Here is an 18,556-nt window from a genome sequence, read left to right as displayed (position 1 = left end):
CATTGTTGCTTGGGTTTTGAATTTGGATTGTGGTTAATAAGTTAAGCCTCAGAACTTGAGGAAAGTATGACCAGTGCAGAAATGTCCTTATTGCAGGATGGGAGAGTATTTGCAGGTGTTGGAGAAAACCCAAATACTTTTAGACAAATATCCATCTACAAATTTGGAGGTGCTGAAGGATATGCATTTCTTGTTAACTGTGGGAAAGAAAAATTCATTGAAATTCTTGATACAGATCTTTCATTAGTGATTCGGACACTAGCAGAGGCTGTTTAATCACAGTAATAGGAAAATTATTCTCTATTCTTCTTCTCTCCCTCATTATTGTTATCATACTTATTATTCTTTAGAGAGTGGGAATGTTACTTGGGAAGAATCTGTTTGAAGTAATAATGCCCCTTGCACTTGCTTGAGGAATGATTGAGAATTATTTTACATCTATTTTACCTTCATGAAAGAGACATCACTGACTTGAAGGTTGATATTGGAGAACTCTTAAAAAAAAAAAAACAGAATAGATGGGAGGCATCTGCTGGGGTTGTTCACTCTGGCTTGAGTACTGACCATTTTCACCCATTGCTACAGCATGTTATAAGCATCTGTTTTCCTAATAATGGCCTTGACTCATGAAGAGTATGGAAAATTGGGCTCATGGCATTCTTGTTAAAAAAATGTAGAGATAACCCCCAGAAGTATATTTAAGGAGATAGGAAATGTTTATGATGGATTGTGACTGGAAACAAGTTATAAAATAGTATGCACATATGTCCTCAAGTTTAGTAAAACTCGGTTGTGTTCCAAATCTTATAACAAACCTGGGTAATGTATGAGAAAATAAGTGTTATTTTCACAAATAACAAATGGGGGAATACCTCATTTCTCTACAAAATAGTGAATTGATCTTCTCTTGAAAGAGAGGGAGGGACAGGCAGGGGTAAGGATGTAGAAGAACATTTAAAAGTTTAATAGTCTAGAAAGATGTTCATATGTTGTGACTTGAAAAGTGACTATGAAACAATGTATATAGTTGTAAGTTTATAAAATGAATGACTTGACACAACCAAGAAAGAATATACTAAGAGTGTATGTAGAAAGTATATGAAATATAGTATACAAAAATACGAAAAAATTTACAGTATGTAAAAGAATATTTAGTCATTATGTTCTTTTATATTATAAGTGATATTAATATATTCTAATATATAAAGTAAATTTATTTTATTTGCTATACACACACACACACAGAGTGAGCGTGCACACATGAACATGTGTGCACAGTGGATCAAGCAAGGATCAAGGTACCATCATTGTGGTACCTCAAAAAAGGACTGGAAAGAAATTTTTCAAAGTGGTAAGTGCTTCTGACTAGGAGCTAAGATTATTTCATAATATTTCTTGTTTGTGTGTACATTTATTTTGTAATATCATTTGATGAGCATCTGTGACTTTTGCGAACAGGAGAAAACTTAAGAAATATAATACATTTCAAAAAGACTTTTACTTGCTAATGGAGGAAACAAAACAAAATACATTCAGCCCACAAAGTTACTTTTATTTTATCTAGACAGTGAATTCTTCATTATATTTGGAAATGGCACCATTTGAAGATTTAGGTTTTAATCATAAGTAAGGCAAAACTTTGCAGCCCATGGTTGCTACTACTTTAATATAAAATTATAACATCTGGGTCATGAATGAAAAATTCTCAGGTAGTCCTTGAGGGCCTAGAATTATTCCACTGGGGAGGGGAGGTCCCCTTTGTCTTTTGCATCTGGTTGACATGATGGACACTTAGCTTTTGGCTGAGGCATGCACACAGAGGAGGAAACTCAGTAAAACTAAGTGAATCATTATCACTATGCTATTAATTTCCACAGTAAATCAAATCACATGAATTTTTTTTTAATTGCAGTGATATGTGGTCCTTGGAGTACCAAGAAGCAAGAGAATGGCTTATTGCCGCAGCCCTTTCTGGGACATTCTAGCTAACTAATATCACAGTAAATTAAATTACATGAATTTTTTTTAATTGCAATGATATGTAGTACTTGGAGTACCAAGAAGCAAGAGAATGGCTTATTGCTGCAGCCCTTTCTGGGACATTCTTAGTGTCATTATCATGTTCAAAGTTCTAAGGAACTATGGAGCAAAGAAACATGGACACCAGAGCTAACAAGAAGTAGGTTTGATTGCACCAGGGCTGGCTCAGTGGATTTGCATCCAGAGGTTGGAAGTCAGGGGCTTATATACACTTTCAGTTTCTATAAGGTTCGGGTTTGCATTGACAGCTGTACATGGTTAGGCTGCAGTGCTCCAAGCTAGCTGCAGCTGCTTCAGTGTGAGTTTGATCCCCGGCTCTGGAGGTGGTCCACATGGCATGGCAGACCTCTCCTGACCCGCCTACAGTGTACTTCATCGATCTGCCTGTTCTGCTCCCCACTTTGTCTCTGGTGAATTCTTTCATCACCCCTGTACCTCTGGCTTGTACCCCAGTTCTGTATGCATAAATAAATCAATCTTTTAATAAAAAAGACTTTATTGCCGCCTCCCTCCCCAAATAAAAGTCTCATCATCTGATCCTTCAGTAAATCATACTCTTTTTGCTGGTAGAGGGACACCACAGCAAAAGCAGAATCACAGCAGAGCAGAAGGGCAGTGAAACTAAGTATACTTTTACATGTAATGTGCAGGAATTGCACCTGGTCCCTATCAGGGAAGTGCTTCCTTTTGATATCAGTAATTACTTATCTCTGTGATAACACTCACCACATGAAAGCGTAAATATTGACTTATGTGTTCTAAACTGTGAGATCCTTCAGGGAAGCTGCTTTTTTCATCTCTGGATAACCCCATTCAAATATTTGCTGTATGAAGGGTTACCGTACCTCGCTTTTTCCTCAGGCTGAGAGCACTTGGTTCTTAAGTAGAAGAGATGGACCCTTGCTTGCTTTTTAGGTTACACTCGGATCTTTAAGAATAGTACCTAGGCTTTTTCCGATTTTGCTTTGTACCCATTAATTTCTCTCATCATTCCCTGGTGCACATTTGCTTTCACTTTTTATCCTCTTTAGGAACAACAGGTGTTTTATGTATGTGTGGTGTCTAAAGTCCCCCCCCACCCCCAAATGCCCATTAAAACCTGTCTCTTAGTGTCCCATATTTTAGTAGATTGCAGTTTATAAAACTGTCCTTTTCTTTTATAAATTCACTTTACAGAGGAAAAGGAAAAAGAAGCAAGTTGCTCAAAGCTCCTGGGGGAGTTAATGGATGATCATTTATATTTTGTTTTCTTTTACATCTCTGCCAGACAACTTTGACAAAGAGCTCTGTGACTTAATCAAGATGATTTTGACAGGATGCAAGCTGAGGTGAGGTTCGAGGACTTGCTGCCAGGAGACTTTAGTTTACTGTTTGCATTATTCTTTTAATCTGGAAAAAGAATGAAGGGCAGATAGCGATTTTGAGTGTAGCCAAAGTCTTCCTCTTTGACACTCCTGTGTGTCTGCAGCAGGGACTGGGATATGTTGCTAGAATAGACATAGTATGCAGCTGTGGTCCAGTTCCTCTCTCCTGAGGCTTATTTTCTGAGCCCTAGAAAGAAAGAAAAGTTCAATGAATGGCTTTTATTGAGAGTTTGACGTTAGACGAAGAAAACATTTTCTTCACACTTCGGATTTTATCTTCTCGTAAACTAAGATTTACCTTGCATAACATGCTGTTTATGAGTGAGATGAGACAGTTTTTTCCAGTGGCTTTACTATTCTAATCAGGTTTAATTTTAATAGAAAAATATAATAAAAATAGAAAAATATAATTAAATCTATCTTGTGCTATTACTGGTCTCTCTGTATAATTCATGTCTAATTATACACCGTCTTCCCCTGAGAAGGAACAACTGAATTATAATTATAGTTTGGGACAGGGCTGCCAAAATGAAGCATGCCTGCTGGATTTCCTTGTCCATGGTGGTGGACAATGACAGTTGATTTTGACATTTGGTGCTAGCCTCTGGGCAGCTATTTCCCATCAATCAATCAGTGAGTAATTCACTCAGTCAGGATGGTCACCAAGATGAAACCACTGGCCTCCTGGATATAAAAGGAAATAACAAGCTTTAAATGGATGGGCCCTACACACAAAAACTTGTAGAGAGGGAACCTGCCAGGCCTTGAAGAGTTTTGTGAGCTATGTAATCTCGTCTTTCCTTACCTTGCTTCCTGTGTTAATTCCTTTTTACCCTTGGAAACTTTTCCCATTCCAGTGTTTTTTTTTTTTTTTCTTTCTTTTCCCCTGAGAAGAAATCACCAGTAATAAACACACCAGCATTGAAGTCATGCTATTCCATAATTGTGACTAAGAGGCAAGGGTACCTGTTTCCCCCATCAGTACTCTTCAAAATGTCACTGGGTTAATGTTTACCTCCCTTACTATACCCAGTCTTAATTAAAAGTTTAAAACCACAGCCTTGCAAGTGTAATTTGGATGTAATTTTTCCTAGCTGTGTTACTGTACTAGGCGACCGTGGTGAACTCGCTCCCTCACTAGTGTCAGAACTTCACACATTGTGTCTTCCCAGCTTTGGTCCACTGCAAAACCAAGACTGCAGCTTTTACTATACCCTGTGCCAGATCCCACATAAAGACAACACCAGAAATCTCTCAGCCACTTTCACAGTTATCTAATCTATAAAAAGAGCCCATCCAGACCTATTTTTGTTTCCTGTCCTCAAGCCACTCACTAACAAGATACTTCCCCCATCCCAGGGGAGGAAGGCCTGTCAGTATCCTTTGCTCAGGACATATCAAAAGAAATTTGAAACTAGAAAATTGTGAAAGAATCTTTAAATGATTTGGAGTTGAAAACAGATTAGGTTGTTTTTCATCTATTGGCTTAGATGAAACAGAACCGTATCGCAGGTCTTCCCCAGACTTGATCTAGAAATCTCTCCTACTTCTTCCCAGTGCGTTCTTAGGTAAGTTTGTGACCTCGGACAAGTTGCCTACCCTCTCTGGGCTGAAGGTCTGTCTGCATTTGATGAATTAAGAGAGTCTAACCTTTCATCCTTGCAGGGTTCTTCTATTATTGTTATTATTATTTTAAAGTATTTATTCATACAAATCTGGGGTACAGGCCAGTGGTGCAGGGGCAGTGAGAGGATACACCAGAGACACAGTGGGGAGCAGAATAGGCAGATCAATGAAGTACATTGCTGGGAGGAGCAGCGGTTGGGTCAGAAGAGGTTTGCTATGCCACGTGGTGGATCACCTCCCTGGCCGGGGATTGAACTCGAACTGAAGTGGCTCCGGCCAGCTTGCAGTGCTGTGTCCTAACCCATTGCGCCACCAGGGAGGGCCCTCTTATGTTATTAACTGTGAAGGCATTCATAGTTATTGTCATTGAACACATGCATATTTCAAATGATCAATAAGGATGAAGGGTGGCCCTTTGGCTCCATACTTTTTGGTAGTTATATCACATATAGCCTGATATATTTTGATGATATTTTATTTTCTCTCCTTAAGTAGTAGAATAGAAGGTTCCCCATTTGAACTATACACTGTTTCTTCCCTTTCTTTAAAGTCATTATGGTAAAACTAAATATGCACGCAGGTGCGACATGTTGTTTGAAGGTGGCATTATCATAAGCTCGTCAATAACTTTCTGATGGTACTTTGTCTCTGCATCTGTGACTTTCTCTGAGGAACATGATGTTCTTTTGATTTCCTCCGTGGCAGTGGGAAAGCACACAGAGCAAGTGATAAAGCAAGTTAACATGTCAAAAAATTACATCTTGTGAAGTGGAAGGATTTTTTTGAGATGTCTCCTTTGAGGTACAGAAAGATAAGTGGGCCTCCTTTAGAAGTGACAGCTTTTGGGTAATTCAGAAGACTCTGTGAACTCTGAATTGCTTGGTTCTTTTCCTTTAAATGCTTCCTCAGCAGTGATAATGTAGTACATTCTGTGTTTAATTACAGAGGGTTTTCTTTTCTGTGAGCATTTTCCGTCTTGTTTTTGGTGTCTCTCACCCTGCACAGAAGCTGTATGGAGGGATGGCTTGACCTCACCTACTGAGTTTCACTTCCGTCACCACACTTAGCTACTTAGAGATTTAATATCCGTATCTGTCTGCAGGCTTCACAGCACTTGGAAGATCCATATGAAATGATTCCTCAATAACTAAGAGTAGCTTATAGCATGCGCCAGTCTGGTTATTGTCGTTATTTATAGGCATTTCTGTTAGAAAGGAGGTCTAAAGACCCCCTCCCTTCCTGCCTTCCTTCTACTCCTTTTTTCCCTGTTTAACCAGTACATTCATCTTGCACAATAAAATGATCCTTTCCCTTCTATTTATATCATAAAACAGTTTCTCTGTCCTAGTGTATCTGGAGGAATTTGCAGGTTGACTTCGAACAACCATCCACCCAACCAAAGCACCTTCTACAGACGTGTCAGACTCTATCAGAATACCCCCTTGCGACAAACTACTTGCTTCTCTCTCCCTAAAGCTTTTCAGTTTGATCCCAATATGAGGATTCTCGCAGACAGATTCCAGAATAATTATACCTTGCCCAACAGGCACAGCTAATCTGGTATTTGAAATCAGGGCAGTGGTGACCTTTGCAAAGAGTGTTGTTTATACATGTGTGTTCACTTCAGAGAAATTAAGCCATTCAAGCTTTCTGTATGTTTCTGTATGTTTTTAATACATTAATGCAAATGTTTATTTTTAAGAACTCTGCCACTTTCCCCATTTCTGCTGGCATCCTAATTTACATATATATTTTAGAAATACATATATTTACGTATATATTTTCAAATGTCCAATTTTATTTTTAGTTGAGAGAGTCTTTCATAAAGATAAAAGTGAGGAAGCGGCCCTCCCTGGTGGCGCAGCGGGTTAAAGCACTGCACTAAGAAGCTGAAACCACTTCCGCATGAGTTCGATTCCCGCCTGCCCCGGAGGTGACCACATGGCGCGGCGGACCTCTCCTGGCCCGCCCGCTGCTCCCCTCAGTGGTGTGCTTCGTTGATCTGCCTGTTCTGCTCCCCACTTTCTGGTGAAGTCTTTCACCACCCCTGAGTCTCTGGCTTGTACCCCAGTTCTGTAAGCACAAATGGATAAATCTTTAAAAAAAAAAAAAAAAGGGAGGAAGCATTTCCAAGCTTTTAAGGTGATGGGGGTTTCAGTCTATAAGTTCTTTGATCATTCACATATGTGCATGGTCTGGGTTGCTCTGCTGCGAATTGCCTGCATTCTGCTTAAAATGAAAATTTCAATATGTCGCTACCTCTTTCCTTTTGGCCTACAGTTGTAGGTTTAGCATTTGAAAAACATGCTTTCTTGACTCTTCTCTTTCTCTGTATTACAATTAACAGTTATTTACCTGAATAGACAAGAGATACTGTATTTTAGTATATCATTTTAGAACGTGTGCTTTACGACTAGATGCACTTCATATGCGGTTTTTTATTGGCATTGCGTTTACATTTGCATGGCTTTGCCTGATAATGCTTATTCTGATTACCAAAATCTGATATTTTCTGAAAACCGAATTTAGCTGGAAAGTAGTGGTGGAGGGGAAGCAATTTTTGCTATAGAGAATAAGAGGTAAATAATAGTTAACTGGGATTTTCGTTTTTTTTTTTTTTTTGTATACGAAGCTCACTAGGTGAAGAATGCAGTTTTACTTACTTCTTATTTTCTCCTAGATTGGAAAAAGACTGGTGAAGAAAAATAACATAATTCAGGTAAATGGGCTTTTAGTTGCTTTAGCTATCTTTTATGCTTGCCTTTTTCATATTTTCCTGCTGAGAAGAACTAAAACAAATTTTGTGGCCAACTTGAACATATAAGAAATGTGTTAGCAATGTACACACACACATGAGTGTCTAACAATATACGGTTTAGTTTTGTTATATATATGTATATTTATAATCATGTATTTAAAGAAGATATTATCATCAGTGTTTTTTTTTTTCTATCTCGAAATAACTTTCTTCCCACTCTACTACATATTTGATGTTTGTGTCTTTGTTATTGGTATCAGATTTTTGAAGCATTGTGGTGTCATTTTCCACAGCATAGTGTCATTTCAGTTATTTGCAATATAACACCTTAGGGATTCATATGTGGTGCTGTAATAGGAAATTTTATTCTAGGCTACAAGTACCCATTTGCATGATGTTAGGACAGTTGCTATTTTGATGCTGCTTAGGTGAACACTTTACCGTGTAACTTTGTAGAGTTGTTTTGTTAAATTTGAGCCTGTCCTCCTGTCTGTTCCCTCCCTCTCACCTCTCCCTTCCTTTCATCTGTTTATAGTATTTTATTTTGAGAGCATATACATTGGTGAAAATTCAAATAATACTCAAACAGCCACCATCCTCCTTGTATACTTGTATTGTTGCTTTTGCCCAAAGATATCCCCTTTGAACTCTTTTGCCTCGGTATTTACCTACTTCTTCCTAAACAAGGTACAGTAAGCTTTAAAGGCCATTCACTGATACCTGTTCAGTTTGAGTTTGTGCATTGATTTCCCCTTATATACTGCCCTTCACTCTTGTTCACACCTACTTTCCTGCTCTTTCTGCCTCTTCTTTTTTGGAATGTTTTTGGGTTATAGTCTGCTGTTAAAAAAAATATATCTAATTTTTATTATGACTATATTTTGTCTGTAATTGTGTTCCTTTGGTTGAAATATTTCAGACTTTTCTGCTTCCCAGTTTATGTATAAACTGCTTTATTTTTATAAAAAATTTTGAACTCTTTATTATTCTCAGAATTCTGAAACTTGTGTTTTTTCATGTTCATAGTTCTATTTGGAAACAGGTTTCCTTCAGTTTGGGAGATTTTCTGGTACTGTTTTTTTTTAAATAATTTCCTTTCTACCCTCTTCTCAGTTTATTTATTTATTTTTGCAAGTTTGTTAGATATTTGGACCTCATGGTTGGATTCTCTAATTTTCTTACATCTTTTTCCGAGCTATTTTCCATCTCATTGTTTTTGTCCTGTGTCTGAGACATTTTCTTATTACTTCTCAGACTTTTAGTTCCTGGTAGCATGCTTGTAATTTCAAATTGTTTTAAAAAATATTTATTTATTTATGCATATAAGAACTGGGATATAGGCCACAGGTATGGGGGCTGAGAGGATTTACCAGAGATAGAGTGGGGTGCAGAACAGGGAAGCAGCAGGCGAGACAGGAGTGGTCTGCTGTGCCATGTGGGTCAGCTCCCTGGCTGGGGATCACACTCAGGCCACAGTGGCTGGAGGTAGCTTGCTGAGACTTTAATACCTGTACCACCAGGAAGGCCCCCTCATCCCCATTTACTCTTTCAAGAAACAACAGCTGAAAATAATAGCAATAAGAACACAACACAATGAAACAAAAATAAACAGACAACTATAAGTCAGAGACATTCTGCAGGGAAGGTGAGGGAGAGGGGTCAAAACGAGGGTAGCAAGAGCTCAAGGGACTATCTGTGGTGAAAGTGCATGGCAGAATTGGGGAAAAAGAAAGAAACATTGTAATAAAAAAATGACCAATTTTGCAAAATATAAATAATTAAAAAACAAACAAACAAACAAACAAACAAACAGCAAGAGTGTAAATGCAGTCTCATTTTACATTAGCCTGACCTTGGCTTTGCCTCCCTCTTGCATTTTTAAGAAAACATTGTTACTATATCAGACCCACCTAGAAAATCAAGGAAGATCTTACTTTTTTTTTATTTTGATAAAATATGCAATAAAATTACTTGATTTTTGGTGTTGAGTTATAGGAATTCTTTCTATTTTCTGTAAATAATTTCTCCTATTATGTAATTTGCCTTTTTTTTTTTTTAAAGATTTATTTATTTGTGCATACAGAACTGGGCTACAGGCCAGAGATGCGGAGTGTGAGAGGATTCACTAGACAGAGTGGGGAGCAGAACAGGCAGATCGAGGAAGTACACTGCTGAGGGGAGCAGCGGGCGGGTCAGGAGAGGTCTGCTGCGCCATGTGGTCACCTCCGGGGCAGGCGGGGAGCAGGGATCGAACTCATGCGGAAGTGGCTTTAGCTTCTTAGTGCAGTGCTTTAACCTGCTGCGCCACCAGGGAGGGCTGTGATTTGCCTTTTTATTCTATTTTTTTTTTGACGGTGTGGAAGTTTTTAACTTGATGTAGTCCCACTTGCCTATCTTTGCTCTTGTCACATGAACTTTGGGCATTATATTCAAGAAACTGTTGCCAAGGTCAGTGTCATAAAAATTTTCCCTTTATGTTTTCTTCTAAGAGTTTTATAGTTTCAGGCTTTATGTTCAGGTCTTTTATTAATTTTGTGTTAATTTTTGTATGTGGTGTAAAGGGTCTAGAACTGCTTTTTGTGGAGACTTTCCAACCAGGCTTCCTCCTTTGGGCTCCTTATACTTCCAAGGAATCAGTAGCTCCATTTCCTAAGCCATTCTGTAGCCCTCAGCTGACTTTTTGCTTTTTGGTAGTGTGGCTCCACCCTGTTCTTTTCTGCTCTGCTTAGTAGTCTTCTCTGCTAACATCTTGTAAAATGCTATTGATGTTTGTTTCAGCTGCAGTACACTTTTCTTTGTTTGTTGCCTTCATAGATTGTTCCTTTTCTCTCTTTTTACTATAATTTTAATGGGGACTTAGAGGACAAAGAAAGGACAAATAAAAGTAATAAAAAGAATGGTTCTGTTGTTCCTATAACTATTAGTTGGCTCAAGATATTAGCTATCTAGCTTGGTGCATGAAGCCCTCAGGACTTTTATCCCCGGGTCCAAGGCTAGGCTTCAGAGAAGTCATGGTCCTCTTTACTTTTGGATGGTAGTAGAATAGAATTAGCTTTCATCAGTTATGCAATGATGTGGAGCTTATGTAATGCTAAAAAAGGTTGAGAACCCATTTCTAATAGATAATTTTAGCAGAAAAAATTAGAATGTTACTGACTAAAGTAACATGATCAAATTAAAATGCCATCTTGCTAGCTATTATTAGATTCCACACTTCTTTCATATGTAATACAAATAACTATAAATGTTGGATCACTATAACACTTTTTGTCCTTTTTCACATGCAAAATAGTATCCTTAGCTTCCTGTTTATGGACATACCCATTTGCACATATGCAACTTTAAAGGATGTTATTTATGTGGGTAATGTTTGGGCTTCAGAGAAATGACTACCTATTTCTCTGCCAGTCTGTATAGAAGGTGTTTATTTATTTATTTATTTTACATCATTCTTCGTTTTGTGCATTTTTCATCTCAGTTATAATCCCCATGGGTTTCCCACCACCAATTCACCTGTATGCCATCACCACAGTCCAGTGCACTTTTCCCACCCCAGTTCTGACCCCGTTTCCCTTTCCACCCTGTAAAATGTCTGGATGGTGGAAGAGAACAAGGGAGGAATGAAAGGTAAGGTAGGAGGTGGTGAAGGTCAAGTGTGAATTTTTTGTTTTAAAACTTTAAGACTTGTATTTCTAGTGAGGCAGATTTAAAAGGTGCCTTTTAGCTTTACAGTTTTATAATTCCATTTTTAAAGAGGCTAAGCTTAAATTACCCCTCTTATATTCTAGGTATCCCATTGAGTTCTTTGGAATGCACAAGTGTGTCTGGTTGGAAAACTCATGAAGTAGAAGACAAGACCTGCCTCAGGAAACGTACATGAGAATAAATTTAAAGGAACCTATTGATAAATGCGAAACCGTAGCTGTTGGAGGTATGTAATACCTTTAGCGGGGATTGAACTTGGTGTGATCCATTCTGCTGCATTAGGGTAACTTGAGCCATTGTCTGGGGAAGGAGGCCTTTGTTAGAGTAGAACCTCACTCACTGGTCTCTAATGTACATGGGGTTTTTATTTTCTAAACTTGATTGTATATTAGGATATCATTTTTAATTCTTTCTTGAACAACTCTGACCCAGACTCTAGAGTCCTTCCTAGTCCTTGAAAGACAATAAAGAAAGACAGCAGACACAACATGAACGTGGTAACAAATGTCTCACCAAAAATGTCATTGCTACCTTTTTTGGGAATTAGGACAGTAAGTAGCAAAAATCAGTCAAAACTTTGTGTCCTTCAAATCAACTGTTACTGACTTTATGCTGACCTTGAATATATCACAGCCACTGACTGTGTAGTGGCTATATTGGAGTGGCTAATTTCCTGTTAGTCATTAACTTTGATCTGCTCATTCCTGACACCATCCTCCCTGTTACTTGGATACTTCATTTGCTTGCTTATAGCCTTTAATTCTTATCTCCTAGAAGTGTTTATTGTCAAGATCAGGATCACCTGTATTTTATGCCCTGTGATCTTCAGCAGATGTTTGGCTTTTGATATGGCATTGCTTGTGTCATGCTATACAACCCTTTATATGGTTGCTCGAACCTTTGGGTTTTTTTTCCCATCTACCAGTAGGTAACACTGTCAATGTGCTTTGTATTTTGTGTCTTTGGTCACCATATCACTATGACAGCATTAAAGAAGTCTCATTTTCTACATAAAGATACTGAGGTTCCAAGTAGTTAAAGAACTGTCCTACTGTTTCCTTGAAAGTAAATGACAAATGGAATTCATCACTAGGTATGTGTGCTTCAGGCAGTAGAAATAGTCTGCTGGGCTCTTTCCATTTTTTGAAGAAAGGTTTGCAAAATATCCTGATGTTTGTAGAATTTTAATTTGCTGTTTTTACTATTTAAATTTAATTTAATTTTAATTTTAGTGTTTGTACTTATTACTGGCTATTTCCCTGATTTCGTGACATCTTACTTGGCTTGTAATTATAATATTTAATTGGCATATGCAAAGTAAACACTTTCCACATTTTGAAATTTTACTGAGAGGGTTATTATGTCTATGAGACATTAAATTATGCCTGAGTTTCTAACACAAACTCAGATGTATTTATTGATACATTTTAAAATGATTATGGGACCAACATAGGAAGTATAGGAGTGAACTTTCCAGTGTCTAAAAAATTCTATGTCTGTAACATTAGTTGTATCATTTTCTATATCCTTTTACTATACTGACTGAAAATGCTCCAGAGCACAGATTCTTTAAAATGTTGACCGTCTGGTTAAGTGTGCAGCATTGGTTCAATGATTTTTCTCAGTGTGTACAGATGGGAGGTTACCCTGAGTCTATGAATTGTAAGTTTAAGTGAATTTAAGAATAAGTAGTACCTTTTTTTTTTTTTTTTGCAGTAGTGATCTCTACAAGATTTGAAAATCTGTGTATATTAGGCTTCTAAATCGTATTATATCACCAGATGCTGTGTACATTCATATTTACTTCACTAAATATTTACTTCACTAAAATTCTGGAAGGTGGGTGTGGTCACCTTTCATTTTTGAAGGGTGAATAAATGGAGGCTTGTGCCTTTGTGAACTTGCCCAGGCTCATGCAATTAGAGAATTGGAGAATGGAGCCAGAGCTTGAACCAAGACTTGTTTGATTTCACAGGCTGTGCTTTTAATAATTAGACTGCCTCACTGATTACACACAGCAGTGACATTTAGAATGCAAACATGGGCAGGGATACTTTATGCTTTGCATTACTACAAAGAGCATCTTAAAACAAATAATTAAATAGCTTGCTTCTCACAGAGCTGAAGGTATCTAGATAGACCTGATATAGTGACCGATAGGGTTTTTTCCAAACAGTGACAGTTCTGGTTTATGATAGACTGAGTCATTCTTGAGAACACCGGAGGTATGTCTGCTCTGACCCCATGTTGTTTGCCACACTGTGATCCCAATAGTAATTAGGCTCTACTCACCTTAGCAGAATGTCAGCAGCATTTATTTCCTTCCAAAGCAGATGGAATAGACCTCCACCACACAGGGAAGGAAAACTCTGCCGTTTACCTATGAATCTTAATATTAATGAGATATCCAAAAATTAACTCAGGAGTGCTGTGTCAGTTTTACTGTATATAAAATTTCTTTTGGTTTTTATTTTTTTCCGATTTTAAATAGAAAATTAGCTAAGTATTGGAACAACATGCAAACACCATTCAAATGTAGTCATGATCATAAAATTTTGATGTGGACACTCCCAGTTTTTATTCCTATAAATATGTATACCTCTTAAAAAAAAACAAAATTAGATTTAGTTTTCTGGATCCTGTTTTACTTAATATAATTTCAGCATTTTCTCTGTGTTTATTTTACAACATACTAAATACTCCATGACTATGGAGTATTTCAGTGAATAATAGCATAAATTCTTGATCTGATTATTAGGTAGACCTAATTCATTTCAGTTAGTGTCTCTTCACAGTAGGCCACGGTGTGTAGGGCCAAAGTATATTAAGCAAGAATTCCATTGTTACCATTAGTGTGCGCCTATCTTGTGAAATAATGAATAGTGGTTAAGCCTATGATGAGAAAACCCAAATTGCTTCCTCTATTCATTATTCAGTGAGCCTGACTTAAAGATTTCTTGGCATAAGTGCTGTACATGAAAGGAACACCAGAAATTCTCTTTGCTTGGAGAAGTTCTTTCCTTACGGTGACCTATCTGTGACAAGTAGCTTCAACTTTTCCATAGTTAGATGGAATGTCTCAAATCCTGATTTGCAAGTCCTGACCCTTCTAATTGCTTAATGTAGTTAATGCTTTTAGTGCAGTAGTTTTTAAGCATTTTTCTCCCTACTCTTTTAGTTAAATTATTTCACACAGCATAAACCCTGGGTGAAGCAGCTTCACTAACTGGAGTGTTTGTATTTCTCTTTGAGAACAATGTTCACAGTGTACTGTGAACTGTTTAGTACTGTTGTGGCCTCTCCTGAGATGAAGAACTAGTGTTCCTATGGGTTAGAGTTGTCAGACTGAGAAGGAAATTACAGTGAAGCTAGGTGAACATTTAATAGAAGCACTCAGAACAGGCTGGTATAAAGCCAAACCTATAATGTATTCAAACCTGGCTTACTGCTTTGGAGACTCCAAAGTCCCTGAGATGCAGGTTAAATATAAATTCCTCATTGTCCCATAAAGCAACATATATTGAACTTATGCAAAGTTTTTTTTTTTTTAAAGATTTATTTATTTGTACATACAGAACTGGTGTACAGGCCAGAGGCTCAGGGGTGGCGAGAAGTTTCACCAGAGACAGAGTGGGGAGCAGAACAGGCAGATCGACGAAGTACACTGTTGAGGGGAGCAGCGGGCGGGTCAGGAGAGGTCTGCCGCACCATGTGGATCTCCTCCGGGGCAGGCGGGATCGAACTCATGCGGAAGTGGCTTTAGTTTCTCAGTGCTGTGCTTTAACCCACTGCACCACAAGGGAGGGCCTCTGCAAAGTTTTAAGAAAGGATTCTGCTGCTTGTAAAATAAAGACTGAGAGTCACCCTGGCATGTAGACCTTTGAAAAGAAGAAATAGGCAAGAGTATAGATGTTCATACAGTATCATGTCATTATGCCTGTAATTCTGCTGTAATTCTGCTGTAGGGACACAGTCCTTCTTGGGTATATAAGTCCTTCTTATAGACCTTGAAATATAGGTCTTGGGCTATATGTCCTTCTTATACCCCTGCTGTTGGAATGCCCTTAGGCAATGGTTTCCATAGAGGTGCCTCAGAAGTTTAAGGTGGAGAAGTGCCTTATTAGCAATGGAAAGGAAAAGGAATCTTTTAAAAAATATTTTACTTATGCATACAGAACTGGGGTATAGACCAGAGGTGCCGGGGCATTGAGAGGATTCATGAGAGATAGAGTGGGGAGCAGAACAGGCAGACTGATGAAGTATACTGCTGAGGGGAGCAGTGGGAGAGACAGGAGAGGTCTGGTGTGCCATGCGGGTCACCTCCTTGGCTGGCGATCACACTAGTTGTGAAGTACTGCGGCTAGCTTCATAATGCTGTGTTCAACCCATTGCACCACCAGGGAGAGCTCAGGGAAAGGAACCTTTTAGTGATGATGTCAGTAAATGATGCTAAGTATAGCATATTGAAGGCCCTAAGAGACTGGTTTCTGTGTTCTTGCTGATATGTATAGTAGGAGAACATCCTTGTCATCAGAATGATATGGTCTGTGAAATTGTGTCTGACAGTCTGTGAAATCTCTATTATCTACTTCTGGATTCTTTGAAAACATTCTGGGTAGGCTCTCAAATTGAAGATTGATACTGATGAATCATGGAGCTGACCACTCTGAGTCAGGAACTGTTGCTGTGTTTCTGCCATAGCTAGGCTAACTAAGAGAATTTCTATAAAGATATCTGTAACCAGGGAAGCCTAAGGAATTTACAGTGGCTGACACATTAGTTGGCATTTCTGATCCTTGGTCAGCAGTTAAAAATATTGTTTATTTACAGGACAGTGGAGGAGTATCTATCTGTAAGACCTTATCAAGAATGCAGATTTTCTTACTCAAAGAATGAAATTAGTGTTGAGTTGAAAAATGGAGAGAAGTCTCTTGCTATCTCTATCAGGAGAACAATAAGTTATGCCCAATTTGTAAATGCAACAAGACATATTGGAGTCAAGCAGCGTCTGAGTTGCCTTTTTTTCTGACTGCCGTTTGTTTGTACTTCCCAAATCCTCTCCAGGCACTGTACAACCCACAAAATATGAATGAATGGTTCCCCTGGCGTTGTGTAGTGCTGAAGCCATGGGAATATTCATTCATCCACTAGTTTGTCATACAACTGCTAAGAATCATATGCTATTGTACATACTAGACTATAACAATGAGCAGTGAAATTTCATGAAATTTCCAATCTAGGGGGAGCGGAGCAGGATGGATGAGGGAGACAAGTGATACAGAGAAATATTTTTTCACATGGGGAAATGCTATGAAAACAATGAAATAGGTTGACATTGTGTTGGAGGAAGGAGATTGTTCTAGATTGTATATAAAATATGCAACCTATTGCTTGCAGGTTATTTGCTTCTTGTACTACTTACATTTTTGTATTCACCTGTTTTCCTAAGTAATTCTGAGAAGTGAGATATCTCTGCCAAAATTGTATTTTCTGTAGGAACTGAGCAATTAAGATGTGCCTCCTAACTTTTCCCAAGTGGTGAAATTGAGATGACTCTTTGAAAATGTAGTTAACGAAAGTAGAATTTCAAAAATAATTGATTGCTGGTCTATAGCACATAAAAAGAAATTTTAGAACTGTTCCATGGAAAATGTGATATATTGCACTTCCAGGTGAAAGGTAGAGGAATTAGATTAATTCCCTCCTTATGTATCTTATATTCATTGTTACCCTGTTGAATGGGTCTCAAAATCTCCCTACTTTGTTTCCTTTATAATGTGCCCTCTTTCATGCGTCTCTTTTTGTCTTTTCACTTTTCTGTCCCCACTTTTAGTGCTTTGGGCTGGTCTGTTTTAATAGTCTTGTCTCTTCTGCTAGTCCAACTGGTAGATTAGTTTTTCTCATGCTCCGTTCATGAATCTGTTCCTTCTAAAGGAGTCACTACGGAGGACTGTGCCTAATTTCAAGGTAAAGAGCAGCATCCTACTTAGCCTTTAAGGCCTTTTGTGTTCTGCTCCCAGTCCTTTTCAGCCTTCTCCCTTCACATCTTTCGCGCCTTGGGCTCTCCCACACAAGTTCTTACTCCTTCTTTTGCTTTCACTTGATAATCTTTTTCCTCTTTTGCCAGCTTATATCATGTTTGGTACCCAAGTTCAGTTCAAACAGATTATCTCACTAACCTAAAGGATTCACATATTCATCTGTGAACCTTAATTTTCTTTTTGTGGTGGATATTAAGTCGCTGAAACTTAAAGAAGATAACTTGCTGTCTGGGTTACTGACTTAATACCCAGAACGCTTCCTGCCCATGCCTGTCTGCATTGCTACACGAAGCACAGTTTTCTGGCAACAGCAATAGATTTGGTATGACTTAAACTAATGAATGGTTTTTTAAACATGTTTTATGGTGCAAAGCAAATATTAAGTGGAGTAAATGTTGATTTAAATTGGCACAGAGCTCAAGTTACAACGATCAGAGAAGGAATAATGATTGCCTAGTACAGCTATGTATTTTGAGATTGTGAAAATTAGCAGTATATTTTAAATATCTGTCATACAAGGAACCAGAGACATAATGTGGATTGTATGCCAGCTGGATTAATAACATGATTTGTCAGGTGCACACTTACATAAGGCCACATGATGATTTGAGATTTTCAAATTAATATTTGCAGGGTTTGGAGAAGTTATTATGACTTTTTAAAGTAGCTATGTTTGGAAGTTTTAATTTTGTAAAATGTTTCAGCTTAGGATAGAACTTCATATTTAACCATGGAAAAATATGACTGGTTTTTAAAATATTGAAAGATTTGCCTTGAATTGGCATCAGTAGAAATAGTTTCTGAGGAGGAAAATTGTTTGCATCCTATGTTATAAATATTTCCAGGCTTTTAAATTATTTAATCCAAAGCATCCATCATTATTTTTTTTTGTCCAAAATTTTAAAACACAGACTTTTCCAGTTTTCCTTTCATCATTGTTGTATTTTTCATGCAGCCAGTGCATTTCTGAAAAGATTGATGATATATTTTAAAAAGATTTATTTATTTATGCATATAAGAAC

At 37.8% G+C, this 18,556-nt stretch overlaps 1 protein-coding gene across 4 annotated transcripts in view; it reads left to right on the top strand.

The window, feature by feature from the left end:
* The window catches only part of SGMS1 (sphingomyelin synthase 1), a 280,001-nt gene that overhangs the window by 123,712 nt on the left and 137,733 nt on the right, over positions 1-18,556 (top strand). For 2 of the 4 annotated variants that reach the window (XM_012723895.1, XM_012723893.1), the window contains 2 exons: positions 7,711-7,749; positions 11,577-11,719. The gene's annotated coding sequence lies outside the window, so the exon portion shown is untranslated. The remainder of the gene's footprint in view (positions 1-7,710; positions 7,750-11,576; positions 11,720-18,556) is intronic. The other 2 variants (XM_012723896.1, XM_012723894.1) reach the window with 1 other exon arrangement.

This window comes from Condylura cristata, unplaced genomic scaffold (genome assembly GCF_000260355.1).
Source record: "Condylura cristata isolate star-nosed mole 26May11 unplaced genomic scaffold, ConCri1.0 scaffold00011, whole genome shotgun sequence".
NCBI classification, from domain to species: domain Eukaryota; kingdom Metazoa; phylum Chordata; class Mammalia; order Eulipotyphla; family Talpidae; genus Condylura; species Condylura cristata.
This window is presented reverse-complemented; position numbering and strand designations above follow the sequence as displayed.